Genomic DNA, 27,317 nt, shown 5'->3' on the forward strand with positions numbered 1-27,317 from the left:
TCCCTGACCGCTTGAGTGCTGTGCAGGTGTCCCCGGCGGCTAGCCAGTGAGGACGAGGATGGAAGTCTGCAGAGGCTCAGAGCGGACTCAGGGGCGTGGCCTCCGGTCCCCTCCGCCGCCATCTTCTTCTATTCGGCGGTGCTGGACTGGAACCCAGGACCCAGGCCGGCCAAGCGAGGGCCCCGCCCTGAGCAGCACCCCGTTCTCCAAATCTTCTTGAGCCTCTGTTGGTCGAATCTGCAGACACAGAACCACAGAGGTGGGGCCAACCGCTGGACTAACTGTTGCACAAACCGCTGGCGTGGGATCCCTGCCTGTCGTGGGCCCACCTCCCGGTCGTGTCCCCGACCCCTCCACTCAGAGATCTCTGGAAACAGCGCGTGGATCCCTGCTCCTCCCGGCCCTCGCCTCTCACGTGGCTTTCTGTGTGGTCAGCTGAGGACTCTTCCTCGGGCCACCCCTGGGACCACCGTGGTGGCCTCTTGGAGAGGAGCTCTCGTCCTCCTGCACACGTGTCTCCCTCTGGGGCGGCTCCTGCGGGCGGGGACAGTGCCACTCTCCCTTGTCCCCAGCCCTGGCACCGGGCCCCCACGACTCTGAGGTGCTGCGTGATGGACAAATGGACGGAGGCCAGGGGCACAGCCTGCGCGGCTTCTTGCACATGGTGACATGTCTGTCCTCACACCTCTGTGAGCACCCTGAGGGTCGGTGTCCCCTGCACTGGACTGGCAGCCCGTGCGGGGCTGAGTGTGCACTGAAGGAAGGTCTTAAGGAGCCAGTGGGGAAGAGGGCAGAGGCCTGGGAGCTACGCGGGACCTGGCCTCCCTGTCCGGGCAGGGCAGGTCCCTTGCTCTGTGGTGCAGCTGGGAGCACCTCAGGGGCCCCAGAACCTGCCCAGGACCTCAGGCATTCACTGCCCTGACCCCGGCCCACCCGGGAAAGCGGCTGTGGCCAGTTTTTCCAGGGCGGGCTGAAGATGAGGGCCAGGCGCCAGCCAAGGATGCTGCCAGTTTGCTCTCAGGCTCTGGCCACTTGCAAGGTCACCTATGGGAAGGCGCCAGAGCTGGGAACAGAGGGGAGGGAGTGGAAGGATGGTAAGCCATCTGGGGTCCTCTGAAGGAGGCCCCGCCAGCTCTGCCGGCTGGGAAGTTGGGAAGGGGCCGAGGCCGCAGGGAAGGGCCGAGCCCTGGATCACAGGAAGGCTTGCCCAGCACGAAGGAGGCTGCGCCTGCCCCACCCTCCCTCAGAGCCCGGCCGCTTCTCAGGTGGAAACAAACACCTGCATCAGAGCCACCCCAGTGTGTGGTGGGGAGACGGGCATGATTGTTAGAATCCGCATTTCCCGGCTGTCCCCCCACCGACAGGACCAGGTACCTCCTTCCTCAGGAGCTGGGATGTCTCTAGGTGAAGTTAAAGCAGTTATGGTGAACGGCGTACACTCCGGCCAGACGGTGCCCGGGTTCACAGTCTATCTCCACTGCAAGTGACTTAATCTCAAGGGTCTCAGTTTACTCATTTACAAAATGGAAGCCATGTCAGTGTCCCCTTTATAGGGCTTTCTGAGGTTGAAATAAGTTAATATGAGCAACCTAGAGCTGGGCTGACTCCTGGTAAACACTGTGCTGTTGGATGGTTTTGTTATAAAAAGTAGCAACATCATAATAGAGGAGGATAATTGATAGAAGTGTTAGCATGCAGGGTGGCGTCAAACATGCAGACACCGTGATCAGAGCATACACAGAGGCAGCGCCTCTGTTTCTCTACCTAATCTCATCCTGGTTAGAAACTCCCATTTCTTGGTTAGAAAACATTTAAATTGCCAATTGAGCCAATAAAGGCGCCTTCAGTTGGGAAGCCTCTCTGAGAGAAGGCGATCTCTTCTGTGAAACGGCTCCATCCATTAGAAACCCACGCTTGCTCCCGCTCTTTCCTGCTGCCAGCGGTTCCTGACCTCCCCTTCCCTTTTGTTGAGGGGAGGGCTGCAGGGGAGGGAAGCTCATGACCCTCAGGCACGGCGTGGGGACACCAAGGGGCTCTGCCTTGTCCCCATGTCCTCACTAGTGTCCTCCGTGGGCCTTGCCCCCAACAGCCCAGAGCCTGTCGAGGGGTGGCTAACAGCACCAGCTCCTTGGGGACTGGACTGGCACCTGGCCTGAAGGCCATTGTCCCACCCTTGGCCTTGGCCACCGTCTCAATGGCTCTGAGGCCTCTGCCCAGGCCCCAGTCCCCCTGAGGAGCCCCTGGTGCCCGGGGAGCCAGGCCCGGGTGGAGCACGGCCCCCAGCCCCTCCACCCAGGCCTGCATCCCTCCAGAAGCTTCTCTGGCTTCCCCACCCTGGATGATGCCAGATTCTCCCGCAGCCCACCTGGGGTCTCTCCTGTGGAATCTGCTTCTTGCCTCAGTGCTGGCCAAGGGCTAGGAAGGGGCTTTGGGTGCCCTCTGGGGACACTTCCTGCCGCCGGTGCCTCTGCCTCTCTCTGCACTGGCAGCTGCTGCCCGGGTGCTGCCTGCTGTCTGGCTTGACAACGTGGGTTAGGGCTGTTCCCAGACAGAAAGGGGAGATTTTTGTCGCTTAGACTTTTTTCCTGTGGAAAGAATATAAATTAAAAGTGGGCTTTCCACACTCCTTCCTCCCTCCAGACCAGGGTCCCAGGGCCCCTGGGGACTCATGGCACTGTCTGGAGACAGGGGAGCGGCCCCTCCACCCAGCTAGTGAGCAGAAGCCGGGAACGCTGCCAGCACCCCGCCATGCCCGCAACGGCCCCACAAGAAAGACCTGGCCTCAAACAGCCATGGTGCCAGGAAACTGCCCTCAGGTTCGAGAACCCCGAGCCTTCTCCTGAGTCCTGCTGCACTGTCCGCCCCGTGAGAGGCGCACACAAGGCCCCTGCCCACTCCTGTGGGCCGAGTACCCCGGCGCCCAGTGTCGCTAGTGCTCACTGTCTCCGGTTGGGTTATTTAAAGAAAGGCCCCTCTGCCTGTCCCACCTGCCGTGTTCTCTGGTGGCTGAAGGCCTTCCAGGCGCGGCGTGCGTTTTGGCAGGTATGAAGTTCATCTCCGTGGTCAGGCCGGCCCTTCCCCGGCCTCCTGGTTTCAGGGCTGTAACTCTGCCGCACTCAGGCGTGGACTGCTGGTCACCATTTGTTCTCTCTCCGCCCGATTTCCTTACGTCCTGAGTGATTTTACATTTAAGGCCGAATACCGCAGTCTGAAATGGACCACAGGCCTCTCACGCCCACCACCCGTCCCCGTGCAGACCTCGTATGCTGGCCCTTGAATGAGGCCAGGCAGCATCGCCGTGTTGAAACAAAAGAAATTGGTTTCTCAAGAACACGGCCATGGTTTTCAGAAGACCACCGCTGAAGTCTCCTCAGCCGAATGGGGCTCTGCTTTGCCAGCTCCTGACACAGAGGCCCCCAAGGGGTGGCGAGGGACGGGCCACAGCGGGTCCCAAGAGAAAGGCAAGGAGGAGACAGGTGACCGTGGCTTTCTGGGTGCATGGAGGCAGGCGGCAGGGGGTCCTCCAGGGATTGAGACCTCGTGGTGCGCCTGGGCCCTGTAGGGAAGCTCAGGCCTTCCCTCTGGAGTCCGCTGCTGGAGTCCCCAAGCAAGCACAGCAGACCAGTGGATGGGCACCTGTGCCCGGAGGCCACCAAGGGGGAGACTGGGAAAAGGGCTGATGGTTGGAGTTTAAATGCTCTCCTCATAGGGAAGGGGAACCTGAGAGCCGTAGGCAGTTTTAAGGGGTAGAAAAGAATTTTAGGGGCATCGAATGGGCCCAGGAAGACCCCAAGTACCGGCTCTGGCGTGCAGTGGGGCTTCAGCCTCTGCTCAGGAGAAGCCTTCCTGGCTCTGAGAGTCCCACCAGGGGCTGAAGGCCAAGGAGCCCCTCTGGTGGACCTGGTCTTCAGGTTACTAGGGGACACTGGGCCCCTTTCCCTGAGACCTCAGAAGACAAAGGGATCAGAGAGATGGGCAGGGGGCCGCTCAGAGGGACCGTGGTCCTGAGGCTGTTTCTCCAGCTTAGCGTGGACATGAGCCCCACTTCGGGGTCATTTTCTGACGCACCGGCACCGCCAGTCACTCATGTTGCAGAAGGCCTCGGTCCACCCCAACAGATGCAGCTGGCCCGTGGGTGCTGGACGGCCTGTGGCCAGGTCCAGCCTCAGTTCCTCCCCAGCCCCGGCTCCCCCAGCTCTCCTGCTCCCCAGCACAGGCCTCTGGACCTCCTCCCAGCACCTCATGAAGCCTCAGCTACCTTCCTTCCTCCCGCCCAGCCCACCCACCTGTCCTAGTCAGCCCAAGTTCCATGTCACCTGCTGTCCTTCCTGGATAGCACAGGGCCATGTAAGACCAGGCCTCGTGATTAGCCAACGTGCGAAGCTGTAGAAATAATCCACAGGCGAGAAAGTAAGACTGGCAGAAACCTAGGCCTCCTTATCGCCTAAAGAAATGATCTGGAGAGCCCTCCCCAGGGAAATTCAGAACAAGAAATAAAAGGGAAAAAGAGAGGACGTGAGTTTGCTGGCTTCATCACGGCGCCACTCTGGAAGCCGAGGGAAATGTGATCTTTATGTGACTGAATATAACAGGATTTTATTGACCAAAGAAAAACACAGATCAGAAAAGGTGTCTGTGAAACACTTCCTGTAGGCGACCTCCAGAAATACCAGGTGAGGCCGAGAAACGCCGAAGGAAGAAAGGAGAACGTCAGTTCTCGGAGGAGAACGGACTCAGGTGTGGGAAAGGCCAAGGCCTGGCGGCCGCTCTCCACCCACGAGTGGGACACGCGAAGTCCTTTTTAAAGAACATGTTTGTGTTCAGAAATCAAAGGGGATCTTTCCATCGGAGAGCCAGAGGGGGACAGTAGGACAGGAAGTGGCATAGCGGATGCTGAGCTCTCCCGTCCATGGGAAGCGCAGGGTGAGAGGGCAGTGGGAGGGGCAGAGCCTCCACCAGCCCTCAGCTTGGACCTTCCTCTCCACCACCCGCCTCCAGGCGAACCTCCGCCCTCCACCCTCCTTTCCGGGATCCTTGTGTCCCTTCCTGTGAGACCAACAGCAGGCAGGGTGGAGGAGGAGGGAGGGGGCTCAGACCTGACCCTGGCACCCCAAGACCAAGCACCAAGGCTCCCTGAGATCCTGGGCACATTCTACAACCGCCCGGTCTCAGCGTCCCTGTCTGTAGGATGCTGGGGACAATAGCTGCCCTGCAGGGCCGCGTGGGGGTTAGTGACTTACTTCACCTGCTGCACCTAAGACGGGACGAGCTCAGTGATTAGCCACCACTGTCACCATCCACTCACTCATTCTCTGTCCTCCTCTCCTCCTCCTGCTCCTCCTCCTCCTCCTGTTGCTCCTCCTTCTCCTCCTGCTGCTCCTCTTCTTCCTCCTCCTCCTCCTCCTCCTCCTTCTTCTTCCCCCTTTCTGGTGAGACAGGGTCTTGCTGAATTGCTGAGACTGACCTTGAACTTGCATCCTCCGTCTCCAGTCTCCAGAGTCTCCGGGATCACAGGGGTGCTCCACCCACCCAGCCACCGTCATTTGCTTTTAATATATGTTTCCACATTTCCATTTTCCCTAAGGAGAACTGTAAACAAAACCACAGAACAAGTCTCCCCTCCTACCCCAGGTCTGCTCTCAACAGTAGCCCCTGTTCTTGGTGTCTCAGGGATCTTCCGGAATGTTCTACCGCATGCACAGGCAAATGCGAACACCAGGCCTCCCTTTTATAAAATGGTAACAGAGTTGCGTTAGCTTTCTGTTCTACGTGAGCAATCAGTAAACTCAGCAGCTTGAAATAACACACCTGGATCATCTCGTGGCTTCTGCCTGTCGGGACTCTGGCTCGCTTAGCGGGCCCTCGCTCAGGAATCCCAGCCAGCGGTCTCCCTGTGGTTGGGCTGTGGTCTCGCCGAGGCTCAGGGTCCTCTGTCCAGGCTCACGGGGGCGCTGGCAGAATTCTCCTCACAGTTGTAGGACCAAGTCCCCGTTTCCTTGCTGGGCATCACAGGCAGCTCTCGGCCCCTGGTTCCCCTGCAGTTCTCACCATGTGGCTGCTCCACACCCGCTGGGGACAGGCCCCTCAGATCCTCAGGCTGCTGGGCACGATCTTGTCAAACACCCCAGGAGACGTGCATGATGATGAGGGCTTACACTTCGTTACTCAGCACTGAGAGAATCAAATGTTTCCACAAACATTAGCTTGATTTCAGGAATTTATAAAACATGAAGTAACCAAGGGAAAGACACATCTGTCACTTCTGCCAAATGACCTAACCTGATCACGGGAGTGCCAGCTGAGGTTCTCTTGGGCCCACCCCAGGGCAACCTTGGGGTCACACTGTCCATGCCCTTCCACACCCTTTACTGTTCCCCAAACCAGAGAGACTGGTGACCAAAAGGACAGATGGGAACATGTACGTCCTCTGGTCCTCTGGACAAGGCCAGCAGGAGGCCAGCAGCTCTGCTCTGCAGATCACCGAGGAGGCCAGGCATGGGTTCAGTGGGGGGCTCAGGGGCCACCCCCTGTGCTAGGAGCTCCACCAGGCCTGGGGGTGCTCCCACAGGGGCTGGGGATGCAGAGTCCGTCACCCCCCGAGTGCGGTTCCCTCCGGTGCAGACACGCCTCTTCCCCAGAGAGGCGGTGCCAGGACCCTGTCCAGCTGTCCAGCCACAGACCACAGCTCTCAGGTCCTCTCGTCCACCAGTCTCCTGGCTCCTTGTAGACTGGCCTGAGGGCCCCATGTCCTCTCAGGCCTCACCCAGGGTCTCCTGTGTGTGTGGCCAGTGGTGTGCGTGTGGGGCGTGTGGTCAGGGGGTGCTCAGTGGCCTCTGTACTCCCAACTCAGGAATCTCACGACTCCGCCTTGCTGGTTTCTCATCTGGGGCGTGACCAGCGTTCTCAGCCACCTTCCCTCCCATTCGCAAAAAGAATAAATGACGGTAAACTCAGTGCCAAGCTTTGTGTTCTACAGATGTTGACGCATTTAAGTGGAAGGGGTGGATCACAACAGAAAGACACTGGGCCTACGAACAACACTGAGTCCTACATCCTTTCCCGCCCCAAGCCCCAGGCCCCGTCACCTGGCCTGCTCTGAGCGGGTTCCTTGTCCTCCTGGCAGCCCTGGGACTCCCGCCCTTGAAGACCTGGGTGGGTTGTGGCTGCAGAGGAGCCACCAGGCACCCTCAGCCCACGTGCAGGGAGCCCCTTGCTGGCTCCAAGATGCCTCTCCTGAAGTGAGCAGAGGATTCCTGCCACGGGGCACTGCACAGGGAGGGGTGTCCTGAAGCTTTGCCTCCTGGTCACTTCGACGTGGGGACAAACACAGAGCCGAACGACCAAACTGACAAGCACAGCTGAGCAGCTCTGACAGATGCACACACCGTGTGACCCACACTCCCTCCAAGGTCTAGAAACTTCCATCACCCCAGGAAGTTTCTTCATGCCTCTCCCCCACCACAGTGGTTTCCTGCTCTTTCTCAATTTTCCATTTAAAAACCTGGATTGTGACCTTCATTCAGAAGTAGTTCTGGGTGGGCCCCCTGTTCTGATTCCTGCCTTCAAAGGTCCGCTTTGCCCGTTCCAGGAACTTCCTATCAATACCTACTCCCCCGGCTGTTTCGGTTCAGCGTGGTTTCCGGGAGATTCATCCAGGTTGTGTGAGCATATTCAGGTCTTCGCTCATTGGGTTCAGGTAGGAGGACCTCTAGGGCCCCACGTTCTAGAAGCATATGGTTCTGAGTCCGAAGCCAACAGACACTTGGGAATATAAATTTGGAGGCACTTAACACTGTTGCAAATGTCAACAGGAAACCTCTAAATGGAGGGTTCTAGGACACTCAAAATCTGTGCCCCCAACCCCGTGTCCAAGAATGGTGCTGCCATTGGCCACCTGGTTTCCGAGCTGGAGAACCCACACACGTCCAGTGCTCACGAGCCCTGAGTTCAGGGTCCTCACCTCCCAGGGCACACCTGCCTCCGGTGCTCCTCACAAGCACACGCCCTCCCCTGCCTGCAGACCCTCAAGACCAGGGGCCACGCAGGAGGGCTCCTGTCTGTCAGAAGATGATGTGACCAGACTGCACAAGCTCGCTAGCCCTCCATGGTACAACAAAGTCCTCCCCAGTCCCCTGCCCACGAAAAGGGTAACAGGGAATTCCAATGACCCAAAGGGCTCTGCGTGTCCATTCATTTAAAACATGGTGGTGGCTTGGCACCCATGAGGGGCCAGGCCTTGTGCCAGACACCCAAGGATTCCCCAAAGACAGACCCTGAGGCAGAGCCAGGACAGAGGCCAAAAGAAGGGAGGACGCACCCAGAGGAGGGGCAGGGTCAGCTGGGGGAGTGCTCGCGTAGGCGGGGACACGGAGGGAGGAACACCTTCAGGAGTCCTCAGATGGGGGCCGACAGGACAAGGAGAGGAAGGCTCACGGCAGGGAGGTGTTGGGGGGACAGACCGGCCCCTGTCTGACACGCCGTTAGTGGGGTGGGGGTGGAGCTGGTGAGGGCTGACCCACGGGGGCTACCAGAGGGGGATGGTATGGATGTCCAGGTCCTAGACGTCTCGAATGAAGAATTAAGCAAGACACTCGGGAGAAGCAGCCAGAGTCCAGAGTCAATGAAAGTGGAATTATACCCTGTAAAGCAGAGTGGACCCCAAGACCAGGAAACCAGTGGCCTGCACCTGCCTTCAGTAGTGGGTTTCCAGAGGGGTGGTCCTTGGTCCTGCTGATACCCAGGGAAGGAGTTCCCATAGCAATGTGGGTGACCCAAGCAAGTCACCCACCTGTGACCCGGCCAGCGTCTTGGTATGTTCCATTGTCCCATCGTCCCTAACTCCTGCCTCATTCCCCAAGGGAGCTCGGATCCCCAAGTCCTGTCAGGGCAACGAAGGGCCTGGAGGCCTCCTCTTCCGAATCTGCTCCACGCTGTGGGCTGCTGCCCTGCCTGACGGGGTGGCGGGACTCTCTCTCGCTCTAAGACGAGGTGGTGGAGTGTCTGGCTTCTGAGGTGCGGGGGGGTCAAACCATGCAAGGACAGGTGGACGCCAAGCCTGTAGGGCCATCTGGGCAGGAGGACTGTAGTTTAGAGGAGACAAAGGACGGAAGGAGAGGACCAGGACAGCGATCCCAGGAGGAGCCAGGAAGGCGAGCGGCAGGGAAAGGCCTGGCTCTTTCTAACATCCGCCTGAGGTTTCGCTGTATCTGGTTGGAATTATTAACATAAAACCAGTTTCCTGTTCTGGGCATAGTGGGCCCCGCCTTCTGTGAGAGGTCCAGGGCCCTCCTGTCTCCCAGGGCTCGGCTGGCCAGCAAGTCCCGTCCTCTCAGGAGCGCTCGGGTCTTGGGGGTCTGGACAAGAGCTGCTGTGGTGTCCTGAGAAGGGCATGTCTGCAGTCCGAGGGAGGCTGCCCACCGCAGTGCCTGGCTCTGGTCAGGCCAGCGGGGACCATGACTAAGGAAAGTGGGAAGGGACGGCCTCACCAGTCGGCTCTTGCTCACAGGAAGCTGGTCCCCAGAGCGCCCTACAGGGACTCCGGGCGCGATCCTCACCTCGCGGGCGATGGGTCTCAGGGTCTCTGCCGTGGTCAGAGGTTACTTCCCCTGACGATTGGTGTCTCCAAGCAGAGGGTGAGTAATATCTGATTCCTAGAGCCTGGGCAATCCCCGAATGGCCAGAGATCCAAGAGGGCCCGCTATCACTCTGTGGGCCCTGGGGAAACCCAAACCTGGGATCCTTCCCTTCACTGAGGCCTTGGCCACCCATGGCCTTCCAGACCCTGTGGGGAGGCCTCAACCCATCCAGTACACGTGTCCTCCAGGACAGTGACACCCCAACCCTTGGCAGGTGGCTCGTGGGTGGAAGCCAGCTGCCAGCCCTCTCCTGGGTTGGCTCCCTCTGCTGAATAGGGTTAGTCAGAAGGGACGCTTCACCGGGGGTCAGGATGAGAACAGAGGGGACAAGCTTCACAAATTTTTCTCACCACACCTGTTATTTTATGACCCCGGTGAACCAAGTGGCTATTAAGGGTGGCTTCTCTTCCCACGTGGAAGGAATCACACAGGCCCTCCAGGGCCTTCTCACGGGGACAAGGTGCACTTGGCCGTCCTTCTCCCACCAGCCCCCACGTTGGTGAGCTCCGGCTGCTCGGCAGCCTGCTCCTCCCCAGGGCTGTGGGCTGGTGAGGCTCTCCTCACGAAAGGGGATGGAGGCCTCCTCGTGGGCTGCCTCCCTTTCCCTTGCCTGCGGGTGCTCCTGACACCCCTCCCTGGTGCCTGGCCAGGGGTGACCGCTGCTCCCTTGGGAGGTGCACTGCCTCCAGGGGCTGTAGGACTGGTGTTGAGTGGGGAGGGTCCACTGCCAGGCCTTCCTTCCTTGCAGCTGCACGGGCACGCCGCGCCGAGGCGTGGCATTGGTACCCGCACAGAGGGCCTTATCTCCTCCCTTCGTAAGGGCTCCTGTTGGGACAATCAGTTTGGCCTCTGGGCTGAGGTCCCTGGGCACAGTGTGGTTTCACCTAAGCTCACTGCTGCGTGTCCAGCCCTCCTCTGGCTGTTTTGGACCAAACTGCTACCAGCAGTAAAGCCTCGTTCTCTGGGGTAGGGAGGGCGATCGGATGAGTCGGGCAGCTGACAGGTCTGAAGAACAGCCCCTGGGCATGAGTGGTCTGTTGGGAAGTTGGTGGGCATTGAGGAGGCCATCTTAAGAGGGCCCCAAGTCCTGACAGTCACCTCAGATTATCTAGGAGTATTGCCTGGGGGTTTGAAAGCCTTTCTCCAGTCCTCCATGAATATTCTTCCAATTCTAGGATGGCTTTTACCTGGCGGGCACTTTGGAACTCCAGGGGCTGTCCTGAGGAAATCCCAGTGGCCTTCTCCACTAAGAGGACTATCGCTGTCACTGTCCCCAAGTACCCTGGCCACCCTGCTGCCCCTCTGGCCAGTTCGTTTGAGATGTAAGCTAAGGGTCAAGGTTGGTTGCCCAGACTTTAAGTGAGCACCTGGGTAGCTGTCCCTTTCCTTTCTGCCGCACAGAGAAGAAAATGTTCTGTCAAATGAGTATTCCTCAGGTGGGACCCTGGCGCAGAGCCTGTTGTAGGAATTTAAAAACTATATTCATTTCTGGGTCCCATTCTAGAGGTTCTGAATTTGGTCCTTTGGTTCCCTCATGAGAGGTTTGTCAATGAGGCCAACTTCAGGACCCAGATTTTGCAAAACACCACCCCAAACAAATGAGTGTTGCGTGGCGGCAGGGGGACCTAAGAAGTCACAAATCGCCTCACAAGCACAAAGCCCTGGATTCAATCCCCAGCACCGCAAAAAAAAAAAAAAAAAAAAAAAAAAAAAAAAAAAAAAAGCCATAAATGGCCTTTGTCTAATCTGGGGAGATGTGTCTGGTGAGTATACATCCCAGCATTGAAGCTTCTGTTGAGGGGTTTGGACCTTTTTCTTGGATACCTGTATCCCCTTGCTGTTAGAAAGCGTGCACCCTGATAGCATTATGGTTGGGGACATCTTCTGCGGGACCTCACACCAACGGGTCATCCACACACTGAAGGATCCCTCCCTGCTCAAGCTGGAGATCTCTTAAGTCCCTTGTCATGGCTCAGGTGGGGAAACAGGGCTATTCCCCACCCTCGAGGGAGGGCCGACCTTGTACATTATGGCCTTTCCTTGTTGACAGGGTTTCCCACTTGAGAGCAGAGGGACCCTGGGATGCTGGAGGCAAGGGCACTAAAAAGAGAGTGTCTTCAAGATCCAGCACAGTAGGCCAGGTGAAGTCTCCTGTGTGTCCCAGGACCACAGCCTCACTGAAAGTCTCAGGTCTTGCACCAATCTGTATCGTCACTGGGTTCTACGACAGCAAGGTTGGACACTGGAGGAGATTGGCAAGGTCTAAGAAGTCCGTATTGAACCCGTTCATCTGTGATAGGTTGTGATAGCTTTTTGGATTGTTCCTTCAAGGGATATTGTTTTCTATTAGAGTAATGGTTGGGGTCCTTCAAGGCTAAGTGCACCAGGTGGCATAAATTGCCCTTCCTGGCTTCCCACCGTAGCAGGTCAATGGATTTACTCATAAGTCAAGAGCATTTAGCACAGGAGTGCCGTCTCCAGCTACAAGAATAGCTTAGGGTCTACATCCCGGTGATGAGTGAATTCCCATTTTCCATGTTTTTGCCCAGGAGAGGAACTGGGCAGCTAGGAACTATTAGAAATGTATGCATGAAAAGGTTTTTTTTTCCCAAATTGACATGATATGGAGGGAGCAAAGCAATTAGTTTTGCTTTTCCCATCTAAGCCCACCACCAGGGTGGTTTGGGGAGCACTTAGAATCAAGTAAGTGGCCCCCCCCAGGACTAAAATAGTTGAATTGGCTTCTCCACGGCATCCAAGGGTAGCGGGGCTCCTCAAAGGTGATGCTGATGTCCTTCAGTGGGACCTTAGCAATGGCCTCGGTGTCCTCAGTGGCCATGGGCTCCACCGTGTCCCCTGTACAGTGAAGGTCTCAGCCAACCAGCCTGGCTTTGGAATGAGGGTGGTCAATCCTCCAGCACCAAGGTCATGGGGAGGGTTACAAACGCAACAGGGGCCCAACCAAGGTTTGGGGAAGCCTTTGGCCCAGTGTCTGGCACCTTTGCATTTAAAGTAAGAGATTTTTCTTGGGGCTTCTCCAGTTTTCCCTTGAGATGTCTTGTGGGTTCTGAGCACAGGGCCCATTATGGCTGCTGTAGTCTGGCTTGCCATCTTTCCTCAGTCTGGTCCTTTCTACCTTCCTCCAGAACCCTGCCGTAGACAGTGAAGGCAGCATCTAATAGTCGGTTCCTAATAGTATGGGTCCCGTCTGGAGTTTCTGAAGTTTTCGGTCTAATATCTGAAGCTGACCTAATAAAGCAGCCCCTTCGCTGGAGGAGGGGTCTGCATTGATATACTTTGGGGAACTTCCTCTAGCTGATCATAAAAGGCTGCTGGGTCATCCTACTTTCCTAGGCGATATTCTCAATTTATCACAATTAACAGACTTCTTAATAATACCTGTTTTCATTCCCGCTGCAGGAATCACCTCTGTCCAGTCACCTCTGTCCTTCTTGTCCTGCCTGCTTGGGAGTTGTAGTCCCGGGGGAGGTCGTTGGCTGGGACCGTTTCAGCCCTGGGGTGATTTCTAGTTGGGGTGCAGGCAAAGATTTTGTCAGCGTCCCTTGGGCTGTTTTAATGATCCACCCTCTCCTGGGAGATGGCTGCACACTGCAAACTGAAGTGTCCCCGGGATGAGTCCGAGTCCGCCGTCAGAGTGCGCAGTCCACCAGCTCGTCCCGTCCTCAGAGCAGGTTCCTAGCCTCTGTTTACATGGTTGGATGCCAGCGACTGAGAAGGGGAGCTGTACTCTTGCTGTCCCTTCAGCCCGGGCCACTTCCCTAAGGAGTAGGAGTACTTGTGAGGCACCCAGTGGGTGCCTCACCATGAGTGTGTTTTGGATGCAGGATGTTTGGAGAAGGAGGGGTTGGTGAGCTATTTCCTTGGTGGGTGGCATAGAGAGGGTTATTGGTGTTCCCCCTGAGAGACATGGGGATGATTCAGTAAAAAGGTCATTTATGATGTCTGTGTTTTAGTCGGTCACTATGACCAAAAGATCTGGCGAGAAGAATTAGAAGAGGAAAAGTTTATTTAGGGGCTCATAGGTTCAGAGATCTCAGTCCATGGATGGCCAACTCCATTGCTCTGGGCCCGGGGTGAAGCAGAACATCATGGTGGAAGGGTGTAAGGCAGTAGAGAGCAAGCTCCAGCTCACCAAGAACAAAATTGATACCCCAAAGCATGCCCCCCAATGACCTAGCTCCTCCAGCCACTCCCCACCTGCCTGTGGTTACCAGTTAATCCCTTTTAGAGGATTAAGGTACTGATTAGGTTAAGACTCTCATAACCCAATCATTTTACCACTAAACTTTCTTGCATTGTCTCACACATGAGATTTTGGGGGACACTTCACATCTAAATCATAACAGTCTGGATCAGAAGGTGGGGGCAGAGGCTTCTCTGCCAACTGGTGGATTTTTGTCTTTGCATAGTAAAGGGTTTTTGCATAAGGTCATGGATAAGATACTGAGCACATTTCTGGAGAAAAGGAATTGGCAGTTTGGGTATAAAGGCCTGCAGGAAAAGAGACAAGAAGGAGAAGTATGGAATCAGGGCCAAGCTTAATGCTCACAATAGAAAGAGAGGTCTGTGGCATAATTTGTTAGATGGTCACAGGGCTGGAGTATATGGATTTTTGCTTTTTCTGCACGCCTGTGATGTTGAGTAGTGTCATGACTTCAGCACAGGCTAATTCTAACTGTGGCTCAAATTGTATTATCCTGCCAAGTCTTCAAGTAGAGGGCACCCCAATAGATCTTAACTTCTCATCCTGTGCTTGATGATAGTGAGCCTCGGGCCTTAAGCAGACCACTGGGAGAAATGAGGTGAAATAGTCAGAATTGACACACATGTAAAAGTAGTGAGGAGAAGAAGACCTTCCACATGACAGGTAAACTCCCTTTTCCCAAAATCTTTAAGTATGCTCAGAAAGTCAACCTGGAAGCTCCACAATTATCTGGGGAGAGATCTTCCTCCAAAAAGTCTACCAGAGTCTTGGGCTCTGTTGGACTAAAATTTTCCAACTGTCTCTGGCAAAGGTGCCTTTTGATCATCTTCAGGCAGACCCGAGAAAATTTTCAGTTGCTCCTTAATCCCAGTGTGGTACCATCAGAGATTCCTATTTTTAAAAAATATATATAGCAGAGAAATAAAACAACATTAAGACCCAAGGAGGGCTTCAGGGGACTTATCTCCTGGCTGGCTCGCCAAAAATGTTACAAGTAAATGTTCAGGTTGATGTCTGAAACAAAGAATTGAGCAAAACATACTGGGGAATAAGCCAGTAGATTTATTGAAAGTGAAATTACACTCTGTAGTGCAGAGAAGGCCAATGGGAGAGAATGGCTCAAGGTCCCTGAACCAGGAACCCAGTGGTTTATGTCTGCCTTCAGTAGCAGATTTTCAGAAGTGATGGTATTTAGCCTCAATCCACTTCCCTTGCTCCTGTCAATGACCATGGCGGACGTTCTCATGGCAAGGTAAGCAATCCTATTGAACCAGGAAGGAGTTCCCATAGCAACAGAAGTAATGCAAGCAGGTACATTGTCCTGTGACCCAGTCAACATCTTGGGATGTTCTGTCATCTTATCATTCCTAACTTCCTGCCTCACAGAGAGGGGAGCAGAGCCAGATTTGGGGGGCTGAAGCTCAGGAGCCTGGCACAGGGAGCTCCCAAGGGTGTCTTGCATGTATGAAGAGGTGTGAGTGGCAGGCCCATCTATAGGCATCACAGCAATGGGCCAGATGGCCTATAAGGCCCAGGAGGAGAGGGGAGATCAAGGAGTGTTGAGCACAGTGCCCAAGGGTGGCTGTAGGACTGGGACCTGGAGAAAGGTCATAGAGGAATTGCCAGGGGCTTCAACCTGCTTCTGGTTCAGCTGACCCTATTGGTCATTCTGCCTCTCTCCTGTATGCATTCCCAGCTCCCCAAACTGCAACAGGGGAGGCGTTGGAAGAGATGATCTCCAAAGCTACTGCTTAGCCTGACACTCCTTTCCTGAAGCATTAGAATCTTTTTGTTGTTGTTGTTCTGGAGATTGAACTCAGGGATACTTAACAACTAAACCACAATTCCAGCCCTTTTAAAAATATTTTATTGAAAGACAGAATCTCACTAAATTGCTTAGGGTCTGCCTAAATTGCTGAGGCTGACTTTGAACTTTCAATTCTCCTGCCTCAGCCTCCTGAACCATCGGGGTTACAGGTGTGCACGACCATGCCCAGCTCAGGATTAGAATCTTTATGACTTGATTTTTTAAAAAAGTGAACCTAATTGAAGCAAAGTGCAGCAAGATGACAGTCAAAACATTCTAACAATCTAAAAGACCCTGAGTCCTTTCTTGACCAAGTAATATAAAATAAATTCCTGTTTTCATCAGTTACATCATGGAACCCGAAGTATTAGAAGGGAAGGGGGAAATCTAGAAATAATGATAGGATTTCTTGTCTCTCTCTCTCTCTACACACACACGCACACTTATACAACTCAGCCAGTTCCAACAGAGTGACTTTGGACAATTCATCTAAAGTCTCAGTAGAATATCAATGAGAGCAGATAGAGGGGTCATAGGACTGTTGTTAATCAGAATAAATGAGAGAATGCAGGAGACAGCTAAACCTCACCTGCAATGGGAGGAACTAAATGATCATCAGCTCTTGTCAGCCCTAAATCCTCCCTAACTGGAGACCACCAGCAAACGTCAGCATGTGTCTTTTCCACCGCCAGGCCTGCCCTGCTCCTGTCCACTCCTGTCTGATTGAGAAACTTATGCAATATCAGCCTCCTGTTGGAATGTTCTAGCTAATACTAGGACGGGTTTTGCAGACTCACTACTAACAATTAGGCCCTTGGAATGATCCTGTTTAAATAAAAATAATAATGAATGGTCTTACAGCACAGCATTTGGGCCTCAGCCAAGCCTCTGCTTTCCTCAGGAGGAAGATGAAGGTGTGGGATGTGGCCAGTCATCCCAGCGTCCCTGTTTTCTCATCTCTGGATGGGGGTGGGGGTGGGGATAATCTCTGCCTGTCTTACCCAGAACATGAGGGTGGAGAAAATGCCTGTTAACTCTGATTCCAGCTCTGAGTTTACTAAGTTCCATGAGGCATTGGACCCCACCTTTCTGTGACAGGGAGAACCCTTTATGATTTAGGGCCCTGCTACCATGTGGGTACCCTCATTTTATAAAGAGGAGTTCCTTTGACTTTCCATAAGATGGTGGTAGATGCCCAGGTCACCATGGCCAGTGAGCTCCTGCTGGGGGGCTGTGGGGACCAAATCACAGCAACTCAGCTACCTCGGGTTGGGGAGGTGGTGGTCCCTTGCTTTCCATTCACCAGACAGGACCCAGAGGACAGGTCACAGTGCCAAGGGGATGCTGTTCAGGTCAACTGACAGATAACACTGTCCACAAACTTTCACATCCACCCCAAAGCCAGCCTGGCTGGGAATCGCCTTCCCTTTATGAGGGAGGAATCCAAGACTGGTGGGTTTTGAGTCATAAAACTGACCTGCCGCTTCACTTGTGCCATTTGGGATGCGAGCAGGGAGCCTGGCCAAATGGAGCTGAGCAGACTTCAGTCACAGGACCCATCTCCTGGACAGCCAAGAGTGACACGGGTTTCGAGGGAAGCCGGTCCCTGGTCGCAGATACACTGCTGCTTCGTTCTGCTCATAGACTGCGTTACCCGGGGCCAGTATTTCATTTTTTTCTTGGAAAGTTTGGGAGGTGGGTGGTGACATTTTCAGCTGCTATTTTCACGTGTCATTCTTAGTCACTGTGGGCAGCTTAGGAGCCGGCGAGAAGCCCTCCCACCGCCCTGGCTGGTTATTCCCGACTCTCCCACCTGCAGAAGAGAGTGACGAGCACACAGCCCTCCTCTGGGTCCCAAGATGGGGGCCGGAACAGCTCCTCCCAGATCAAGGGAGGACAAACGCTGGTCCCGAGTTGGAGCCCACCCCATGGCGATACCTGGCCTCTGTGAAGATCCATTGTGCAGCTCCCTGCACCATCTGGAACGTTCCTAAGCTTAGAAATAGCAAAGACAAGCCCCCGAATGTTCAAAATAGATGCCCAGAACCCAAGCCCTGAGGTTCATGCATGCGACTCATAAGGCAGCCCCTCAGGCTCCCACTCGAAGGCATTTATTTTATTTTGGATCTAATTTAACAGCCCGACCTTCTCACGTATGGCAGATTAAAAGCACCAGCGCATAATGTGTTGCCCCAGCACACCTGCTGTGGAAGAGATTAAAGCGTCACATGGCCAATTACTGCAGATGATCCTGAAGGTGCCTTCCAACCCCAGAATCTCGAATTTCCATAATCCTCAGCAGAGACCGTCATAAAGGAAATTCACACAGCGGATGCAGTTTTACACTTCATTTCTCAGTACCGAGCAAACCGAACATTTCCGCAAACATTATTTTAATTTCAGGAGCTTTTAAACACCCTCCTCTCATTTCTCTCAGCTTCCTTCTTTGTGTTTTGGGAAGAGAGTTTGGCTTCGTGAAGGGAGCCCTGGACTCAGGTGCCACGCGTGACCTGTAGGGTGTGGCTTTGGATATGTCACGTCACTCTCATGGGTTTGTCTTCTGAGAAGTGGAGACTCGCTTGTTCACGACATTTATTGAGCAACTGCAGGGTGCAGGGAGCCATGCCAGGCCCTGAGGATGTGGGGCAAGCAGCACAGACGGGGTCCGGGTTGCATAATGCTGTATTCCAGAGTGTGGGGCAGGAAGACAGCCGGTGCCCAAGCAGGCAGCTCAGCGAGAGGATTTCAGACAAGGCAAGAGCCGTGCAGGAAATAAAGCAAGTCAACAGGACAGAGGGAGGGGAGCTCCCTTAGACTTGGCAGTCAGCTATGGGAACTCTCAGGAAGACGGACCATGGGACACTATGAATGGGGACACAGGGTGAACAGGAGCATAGTCCAAAAACAAGAGATGGACCACGGGACACCATGTGGACAGGAGACAGGCCACAGGACACCATATCAAAGGAGGATCTCAGGACCACGATAGTGACTACACAGCTTACCAACAGAAACAGGCACCAGCGGCTCCCCCAAGAGTGCTGTCCCCGACCTTTCCAGTCCATGTCACAGCAGAAAGTCACGTGGGCGTGGCGTTTGGCCACGAGACCGCGGAAGGCAACGTTGGCATTGAAGCACCAAGTCCCAGGGGTCTTCTCTGTGTGGTCACATCAAGGTCAGCTGAAAGTCCTGCAGGGTCCTTTTCCTTGGCCCCAGGATCCCTCCTCTGCCATGTCCTCCCGGGACAGGATGCTCAGGAGGGTCCCCCCCAGGCCTTGCTGTGGCCCCTCTCCCCTCCCCTCCCAGCCTCCTTGAACTTGAGACACTGCTGTTTCTGTGGCTCCAGCTGCACGCAGAGCCCCCCAGGGGCTCGATTTGCTCCTGCTCACGTGAGTGGGTGTTAACAACCGCTGCGTGTGACCTCCTGCTGCAGAAGGAGCTGCACCGAGCTGTGCGGAGCTGCTCAGCCACGCGGCACAGCGGAGGCTGTGGAGTCCGGCCCGGGGGGCCTGACCCTCCCCCTCCCCAAATCAGCAATCCCCCAGATAATAGCCCCTCTCCTGTACCCTGGGGCCCTGTTCAAATCAGGTCAGTCCACACATGTGGACTGTGGTCATTCTGAGAGGCAAAAGTCCCATGTGCGAGCTCAAGGGCTCCCTCTTTCCCAGGAGCGAAAAAGGCAGAGCCCAGTGTCCATGGAAGCCAGGCTGCACCTGCCAGCTGGCATTTCTGGGACACTTTCAGTGAATCAGAAGCACCTATCAGGAGTACAGACCCCCGACTGGACAGAGGATCCAGCCCCAGTGGGTTGGAATAGCAGGAAGGGTCTGCCTAAGGCTCTGGTCCGGCTGTGCCATGGTCCCACAGGGCCAGCTGGGCAATGTCCCAACCGTGGTGTCCTGTGGAATGACTCATGCAGTGACCCAAAAGAAAACCAGGAAACGTGGCAGAGAATGCAGCTGCGGGTGTGGCACCTAAGGGGACATCTGAGTGGAGTTAAGGGTCATCCGCAGGCTGTGCCCACCTACTGCGCTCCTCAACCTGAGGCCAGGAGACAGCAGGGGTCCCAGGTCTCCACTGGTGCCAAGACAGGGCTGGGGGAGCTGCCCGGGCCTCCCCAGCCTCAGAGCCCAGCCCCTGGGCATCGTGATCACATGAGGTGCTGCCTCCAAGTCCCGCCCAGGGCTGCCCATACCTGTGGACATGGTATCTCCCGAGGCCAGGTCCTGCGCTGTCACAGGGCAGTGCAGGTGGGGCTGGGACACAGCAGGAGGGCATCTGCAGGGCTGTCTGCCTGTCCTCAGTGAGGCCGTCAGCAGAGTGGCGAGGCTCCCCCAAGACACCACGTGCCATACCCCACCGCTCTCCATCTCTAGAAATGCCACAGAGCACGTGTCCCCAGAGATCCACTCCCGGGAGCCACTGGGACCCTGGCTTTCACGGACACCGCTAGAATTCTCCTTTGCAGCTGGCGTGAGCGTGGAGCAATCCAATCGCTGTGAAAAGCCCCTTGGAGATCCCACGAACGCTGCACGTATGCCCAGCATGGCCCCCAGCCCGCACTGGGAGTCACACCTGAGAGCAGGGACACTTATGTCCACAGAGGCACAGTGTGTTCATGGCGACGTAGGTCATGATAGCCACCCAAGGAAACACTAAATGCCCAATGTGGTTGGAACGTGTACCCCAGTTGGTGTGCAGTGGAAACCCAACCCCCAGGGACTGGGGGTGCAGCTCAGTGGCAGAGCGTTTAGCCCTGGGCGCCAATCCCAGCATGCCAAAAAAAAAAAAAAAAAATCAAACCCCCAAATTCCTGTGTTAATGTTTCTGGGGGTGGGGACTTCGGGAGGTGATCAGGATTAGAGGAGGTCCTGAGGGGGGCCCTGCCTGCATTAGTGGCATCTTGGGAAGAAGAGACCAAGCTAGCATCTGCTGCCCTGACCAGGTGAAGCCGAGCAGACGCCAGCCCGGGCTCTTGGACTTTCCAGCCTCCAGAACTGTGAGCCAAATAAACTTCTATTCTTTATAAATTTCTGTTTTAGGCAGCTTTTTCATGGTTGTGACCAAAAGACAATACCAATTAGAGGAAGAAAAGTTGATTTTGGCTCACGGTTTCAGAGGTCTCAGTCCACAGAGGGCCAACTCCACAGCTCTGGGCCCAAAGGGAGGCAGAACATCATGGTGGAAGGCTAAGGTAGAGGAAAGCAGCCCAGGACGTGGTACTGGGAAGCAGAGAGAGCTCTGCTCACCAGGGGAAAAATCCCTCCCTGCCTCTAGTTACCACCTGGTTAATTCCAACAGGGGACTGGTGCTCTGACTAGGTTAAGCCTCTCATAACCCCATCTCTTCACCTCCACGCTTTGTTGCATTGCTCACATGAACTTTTGGGGGACACCTCACATCTAAACTGTAAAAATTACTTTGTCTCTGGTATTTTGTTATAGCAACAGAAAACGGACTCAGACGATGTCATTGATGGGTCAGTAATAGATAAGCCATGATACATCCATACAATGCACAGGATACAGAGAGACAAAAGAGTGATCTGCTGCTATAGGAAGAAATTAGATGACCCTCACAGAAGTCATGCCTGGTTCCTGCTTCTTAAGCAGAGGCAGGGGTGGGTGTACGTGGCCGAGTCAAGGCCTTACCTGCAGAGGTCAGGGAAGTAGAGACCCAGGTCTGCCCGACTCACAGGCCTCGACCACTGTCCTCAGAAGACAGAACGGTCTCCCACGTTGCAGTTTATGTACGTGGATCAACTCACATTTTGAAAACATTTTATTCCTTCTAAGGCACACTCCTCATTCTACCAATGAGAGAATGACCTTCGAACGAAGAATTCAGGTGTGCCCATGAATGCCAGGGCTGTGGCAGGGAACATCAACGGGGACCTGCCCTTGATGCCTGTAGCTGATGGGGACAGGAGATCCCAAGAAGAAGCCAATGGACATCAGCTGGCCATGGCGCTGGGTCAAAGCTCACAGGTGGAGAGACAGCACTGGGAGAGTCAGGCATGGGGCTGGGGAAGGCCCCTCGGCAGAGGAGAACCTGGTGGCCAGAGAGCCAAGGGGAGGGCACAGTGCAAAAGCCCAGGGAGGGGACAGCGTGGCATACCTCAAGGACAGAGAACAGAAGCCACAGAGCAGAGCTGGGGTGGACCGAGGCATGGGGCAAGCTAGGGTGGGAGGGAGGCCTGAGTCCACGGTGCCACGTCCTCCAGCCAGCCAGGAAGGCAAGCCTGGGCTCTGTGCTGTTCTCCAGGGGGACGTCCTGCCCCAGTCCCAGCTCAGCACTCAGGCCATGCCCTCCACTCACCACCTTCCCAGAGATTCCCTGCAGGCCACCCCTGTGAAGCTCTCCAGACCACTTGCTGGGTCCCGAGGACTGGTTCCATTTTCTTCACAGCAGGACCAATGTCCACGTGAGTCTGGTTCACCTGGCATCTGCGTTCTCTTCTCAGCCACGACGCTGGGCCGCGTGTAGGTCCTATTCTAAGAGCCAGGTCCCGCAGCGCTGAAATGGGACCTGTCACCTGACAGGTGCCCGGGACTGCTAACTGACCCACTGACCTGGCCACATACCTGAAGGAGTGGGTGGCCTTCTCTCCAGCTCCCTGGCGGGACGAGGTCACACTCAGCCAAGAATAGGATGGAGGCTGAAGAACCTGGCTTGAGGGTCAGTCCGATCCTGGCATTCCCGCTGCGTGACTTTGGCTGAGTCTTGGAACCTCGGAGCCTCTGAGGGGAGATCAGGTCCCTGTCACGCGGCCATGGGGGAGTCAATGCTGTCATGTTTGTAAAGAGCCCGGCCCTACAGCTCGTCCTCATAAGCAGAGCAAGGAAAACAGACATGCCCAGAGCAGTGCTCTGAAAAGATTTTAAGTGACATCTTGCTCTTTATTCTCTATAATTGTCACACAGAGAATTTAGAAATATTAGTCACACTGGCTCCAAGCTCCCTTCCCAGCCCACTGCTGCATCAGAGGCATGCGGTGGCATAGGGAACTGTCAACGGTTTGAGGTTAGAAAAACAGAGCGGCCTGCCCGCTCGCAGGTACCGTAAGCCGTTCTCTCCCGACTCCCGATAAAGGTGGTGGTGACTCAGCCAGGCATCAGTGATGGCTGCAAAAACATCTTTCCAGAAGGGCAATCACCTTTGTTCTAAGAGTTGACTCATTCGGCTCATTGTATCCTCCAGAATGCTTAGCAGCAGGTTTGCAGAGAATCAGTCAGGGGACAAAGTGACAGATCTTTCTGGGTCCCTCTATGGGGTGTGGCAGAAATTCTCTACTCCTCCACCTTTCTCTGCACCCAGACCTGTAGCACAGGCACAATGCTGCTCTTCTGGAAAGGGACGAGCTCTTCACCACCCCTCCCTCAGATCTGGAGGGACCACATCACTTACTTTTCCCAGCGTAATGTGGAAGAAGTGACAGTGTGATGGTTCCAAAACTTCCGGAACCCCTGCCTCCACTATGGGCACCAGCCTGAGCCGGCCACAAGACAGACATTATTGTTCACCCTGAGGCTCAGAGAAGTTCTAAGTTGTTGAGTGAGTCTCACACTTTGTCCTCCATCATGGTCCAGAGTCACGCAGCAGGGAGGTAAGACAGCAGAGATCTCTTAGCCTGAACTGGCCCAGAAATCCCCATCTAGGCTGCAGAGCTGTGAGACCCACAGAGACTCACAAAGCCCTGACTCCACCTGAAACACAGAGATGCAAAGGGAACCCGGCTTGGAACAGAAGAACCACCCAGCTGAGCCACAGACTCCTGAGGAAAAGGCATGGTCGTTGTGCTGAGCTGCGGGGCTGTTCCTTGGCACTGGCCAGTGGAACTCAGCCCCCAGAGCAGCCCAATGCAGCAGCTCTTCCTCCCGGAAGTGTGGTCAGGAGCAGCACCCCCAGCAGGCCCCCAGGGCTGGATGGCAGAGGGCCACACCTAGAGGGCGAGACCTGGCTTTTTCCCTGTACATAATGAGAATTTGCAGTCAACAAAGTTCCTTGTAAAACGTGAATTGAGGGGAGGAGGTTAGACCAGCCAGGAGGCTGTGGAGCTAGCCTAGGCAAGGGGAATCAGGACTGGGGCAGGATGGAAGGAATGGAAAGCAGGTAGAAACAAAAATGAAAGAAAGAGCAAGGAATCATGATTTTAACCTGAAGCTCCTCAAGCACACATTTCCAGGCCTGTCACTCCCAAATTTCTGGGAAATCTGCAAATCTTATAGTTATCCTAAGTTCTCCCATTTATGAATATTACCTTGTGCTGTGTTAATTAGCCCAATAAATGGACTAAGAAGGGATGTGACAGTTTAAGAAACCATCATTTAGGGAACTTCCTAACATCGTTATCACCTACCAGATCCGCTAGCAGAGATCACGTGGGTCTGTGGATCCTGAGAACGAGCAGGCTGACGTCATCCCACAATCCTGCCCTGCCCGCCCCTCGCCAAGCTTCCTCCGGAAGAGGAGCCTCAGAACCCAAGCCTCTCTCAGTCTTGATGGCCACCTTCTCCCTTGAAGGGTCTCCTTGCTTTCCTAAATAAACCTGTCTCTGCTGACACCCGCTGAAAACCTTCTCCATCACATACATCAAGGACCCACCTGTCCTGAGTCAATTCCCCCTTCCCTGGGGACTCCTCAGACCCTCTCCTGCAGAAGGGCCCTACACTAAGGCAAGCACCATGGGAGGGAGGTGGGGAGAGGCGAAGGACACGGAGTTGCCCCAAGCTGGAGACGGGGCTGGCCAGGGAGTGGCAGCAGGGATGTTGGTGATGGGAGAGCAAAAGGACGGGAAGCAGACCTCCACAGATTCAGAGAAGCCTTGATTCCCTCCCGGACTTGGGCACCGACGGGGCTCATTTTCCAGATGCGAAAATGGCCATCAGTTACAGAGGGATTTGGGTTTTATAGGGTACGATGAGGAAGGTGTAGTCACTGGAAGCCATGCACGTGCAGTTTGACAGTCAGGGGCTAGTAGTACAGGTTAGAACTTTAACTTAGGAGGGTGGGTGTAATAAGGTCGAAACTCAGTGTTGTCTGGGGAGACAGGAGTCCGGATCCCAGGGATGAGTACTCAAATCTTGCCCATTGCCTTTCTTTCTCTGGGATCCCTTGTTTCCCAGAGTTTCAATATTTGCTGTGCCTCCATTTAATTTGCCTTGGGGGAAGGTCAGAGTTCAGGACCCAGCATTCAGTATCCACCCCTTTCCTTCAGGGCCCCTTGTTATCAGGAAAGGATTTGCTGGCAGGTTAATCCTTGGCTAGTTTCCCCGCCCTCCTCCCGAGCTGCACCTCTCCCCGTTTTCCTTCAGGGGCTATCTTGCAGGAATATTATTTCCCATAACCCTTCAGGTGGGCCTTGGGCAGGGTGTCCAGTGGCTGGTGGAGCCCTTGGCCAAGACACGAGACATGGACGGGGACCACCTTCAGGCGGGATCATCACCTCGAGGGGACCCACACGGCCACCAGCCATTGTGCGTCCCCTCCCTCCTGGAGCACTTGGTGAGTGCCAGGCACATGCTAGCATCTGGAGGCACTGACCTCCGCCCTCAGACGAACCCCCGAGGTGGGGGTGAAGGTGTCGAGCGGGGGCCCCGGCCTCTCTCCATGATGCTCCAGCAGCACCCTGCGCCCAGCTGTGACGACCAAAAATGTTTCCAGACGTTGCTAGGTGTTCCTGGGGGGCGGAATGACTCGGGGTTCACAGGCCCAGCTCCCAGGTCTGTCTCTGAGCCACTGCTTCACAAGGACTTGCAGTGGGGACAGTTCATTCTACAAGGAAGAGGGCGGAGGAGCCAGCTGAACACTAGATTCAGAAGGCAAAGCGTTCTCAACGCCGTGGCCACGTCTTTTGAGCGAGATTCCCTGTTGGGATTACAGAGGAGGGCGGCTTTCTCCTTGCAAATGTGGGGATGCAGAATCGCACCTGCTCTGCAGCGCACTGAGGGGAGAGGCCCCTCCTCGCCTGGCTGAGGTTCAGCTGCAGCGGTGAAGAGCAGTCGGGTTCAAAGCCAAGCACTCGCCAGGTTCTAACTCAGCAGCGGCTGGCGAACAGTCGTGCACCCTCTGATGGCGGAGACTCCTCTGGGAAGCGTGTCGTCCGGCGCTGTGCCATGCGTGGATATCACAGAGGCCACGTGGCCCATAGGGCCACCATCAGGTACAGGGTCCACTGCCTTCCGAACTCGTTTTGCAGTTGACCATGTGGGTTGAGTGAAGAAGGTGGGATCCAGGGCGCTTCATGCCATCGAAGCGTGACCTGCAGCAGAGCTGGTCATCCAGTTGAGCCCCAGCCCCACGAGCCTCGTGTCACCAGCTGCACAGGGACGGGCTCCAGAGCCCAAGCTGGGGACGAACCTAGAGGGTTGGGAGTGGTCTAGCCCCGAAGGGTGGACAGCTGTTCTTCAAAGGACTTGTTCATCTCTGTCCTTTCTCTTTCTATCTAGTGACAATTGTTTCTCAATGTCTTTGTCCCCTTCTGTCACTGCATATTGTAGGACTCAACAGGTATGAAAAAAATGGTTAAGACATCTCCTGGGCTGGGTAGAGCTCACTGGGCTCGGTGGAGAGCTCTGGCCTAGTGCGTGCAAGGCCCTGACTTCCAACCCCAGCACTGCGGGGGGAAAAAAAGCTCATTAATAATTTCTAATTTGCACATTGAGAGGATAAAATTTGGATGTACTGAGTCAAATAAACCAAAGAGTAAATCAATCTCACTTGATTCCCGCCCCCCCATTTTAAATGCAGCTACGAGACAAGGTAAACCGCCTGTCAAAACTTCCTCATCGGCCTCTGCCTGGAATTTCTCTACAGGTGACAAACACGTTTCCCTCCCCCGTCAGTTAAGGCTAAAGGCCAAGCCTCGCGAGCAGAGAGCTGATTAAGAAGTCCGATGGTGGGACTCCATGTGTTCCCCCATCAGCTGGAACGATCTGTTTGCACTCCGCTCTCCTGGGGTCCCGAGCGGCCCCCAGCCCCTGGGCGTCTGTGCTCTCCCAGCACAGCCGGCGCGGTCCCTGCAGCTCTGACGGGACTCTCGATCTGTGGGGATGGCACCGCTGGTCCTTGCCACCAGTCATTCCACCAAGTAGGCAAAGCTCAGCACTCACAGTAAAGATGGAGACGAAGCTAAACAGGGGGAAAGGGCCCTCAGGAGGGGTCTCCTGCAGCTTCTCTCTGCTGATGCCGTCAGCCCTCCCTCGTGTTCACGGGGATCCCAGGGCACCCCCGGGGATCTGCCTTCGTAGGGCGGTGTCGGATTTCCACAGAGCCTGCGCACACGCCCATATGTTTAGTCATCTCTGGATGACTTACCATACAGAAGACACCAGGTGAATGTTGGTCAGTCGCTTAGGGACAACAGCAAGGAAGAGCCTGCGCTCACTCAACACAGGAAAAGTTTTTCTGCAACTGGTTGACTCTGTGGGTGTGGAAGTGGCAGAATCGGAGGGCAGGTCCCCATCTATCTGGTTCTAGCGGCCAACCTTACACGTGCACACCCGCGCCACCCTCCTCACAAGAAATCTGTGAAACTCACCCTCTGAGGAACACTGATTTCCCCTCCGCATCAAAAAGCTTGTCCAGCAAAACTCGGGCTCTCATCAAGAAAACTAGTCAAGTTGCAGAGAAATCTATGACTGCTAAATAA

Source organism: Sciurus vulgaris, assembly GCF_902686455.1.
Source record: "Sciurus vulgaris genome assembly, chromosome: 5".
Classification (NCBI taxonomy): Eukaryota; Metazoa; Chordata; class Mammalia; order Rodentia; family Sciuridae; genus Sciurus; species Sciurus vulgaris.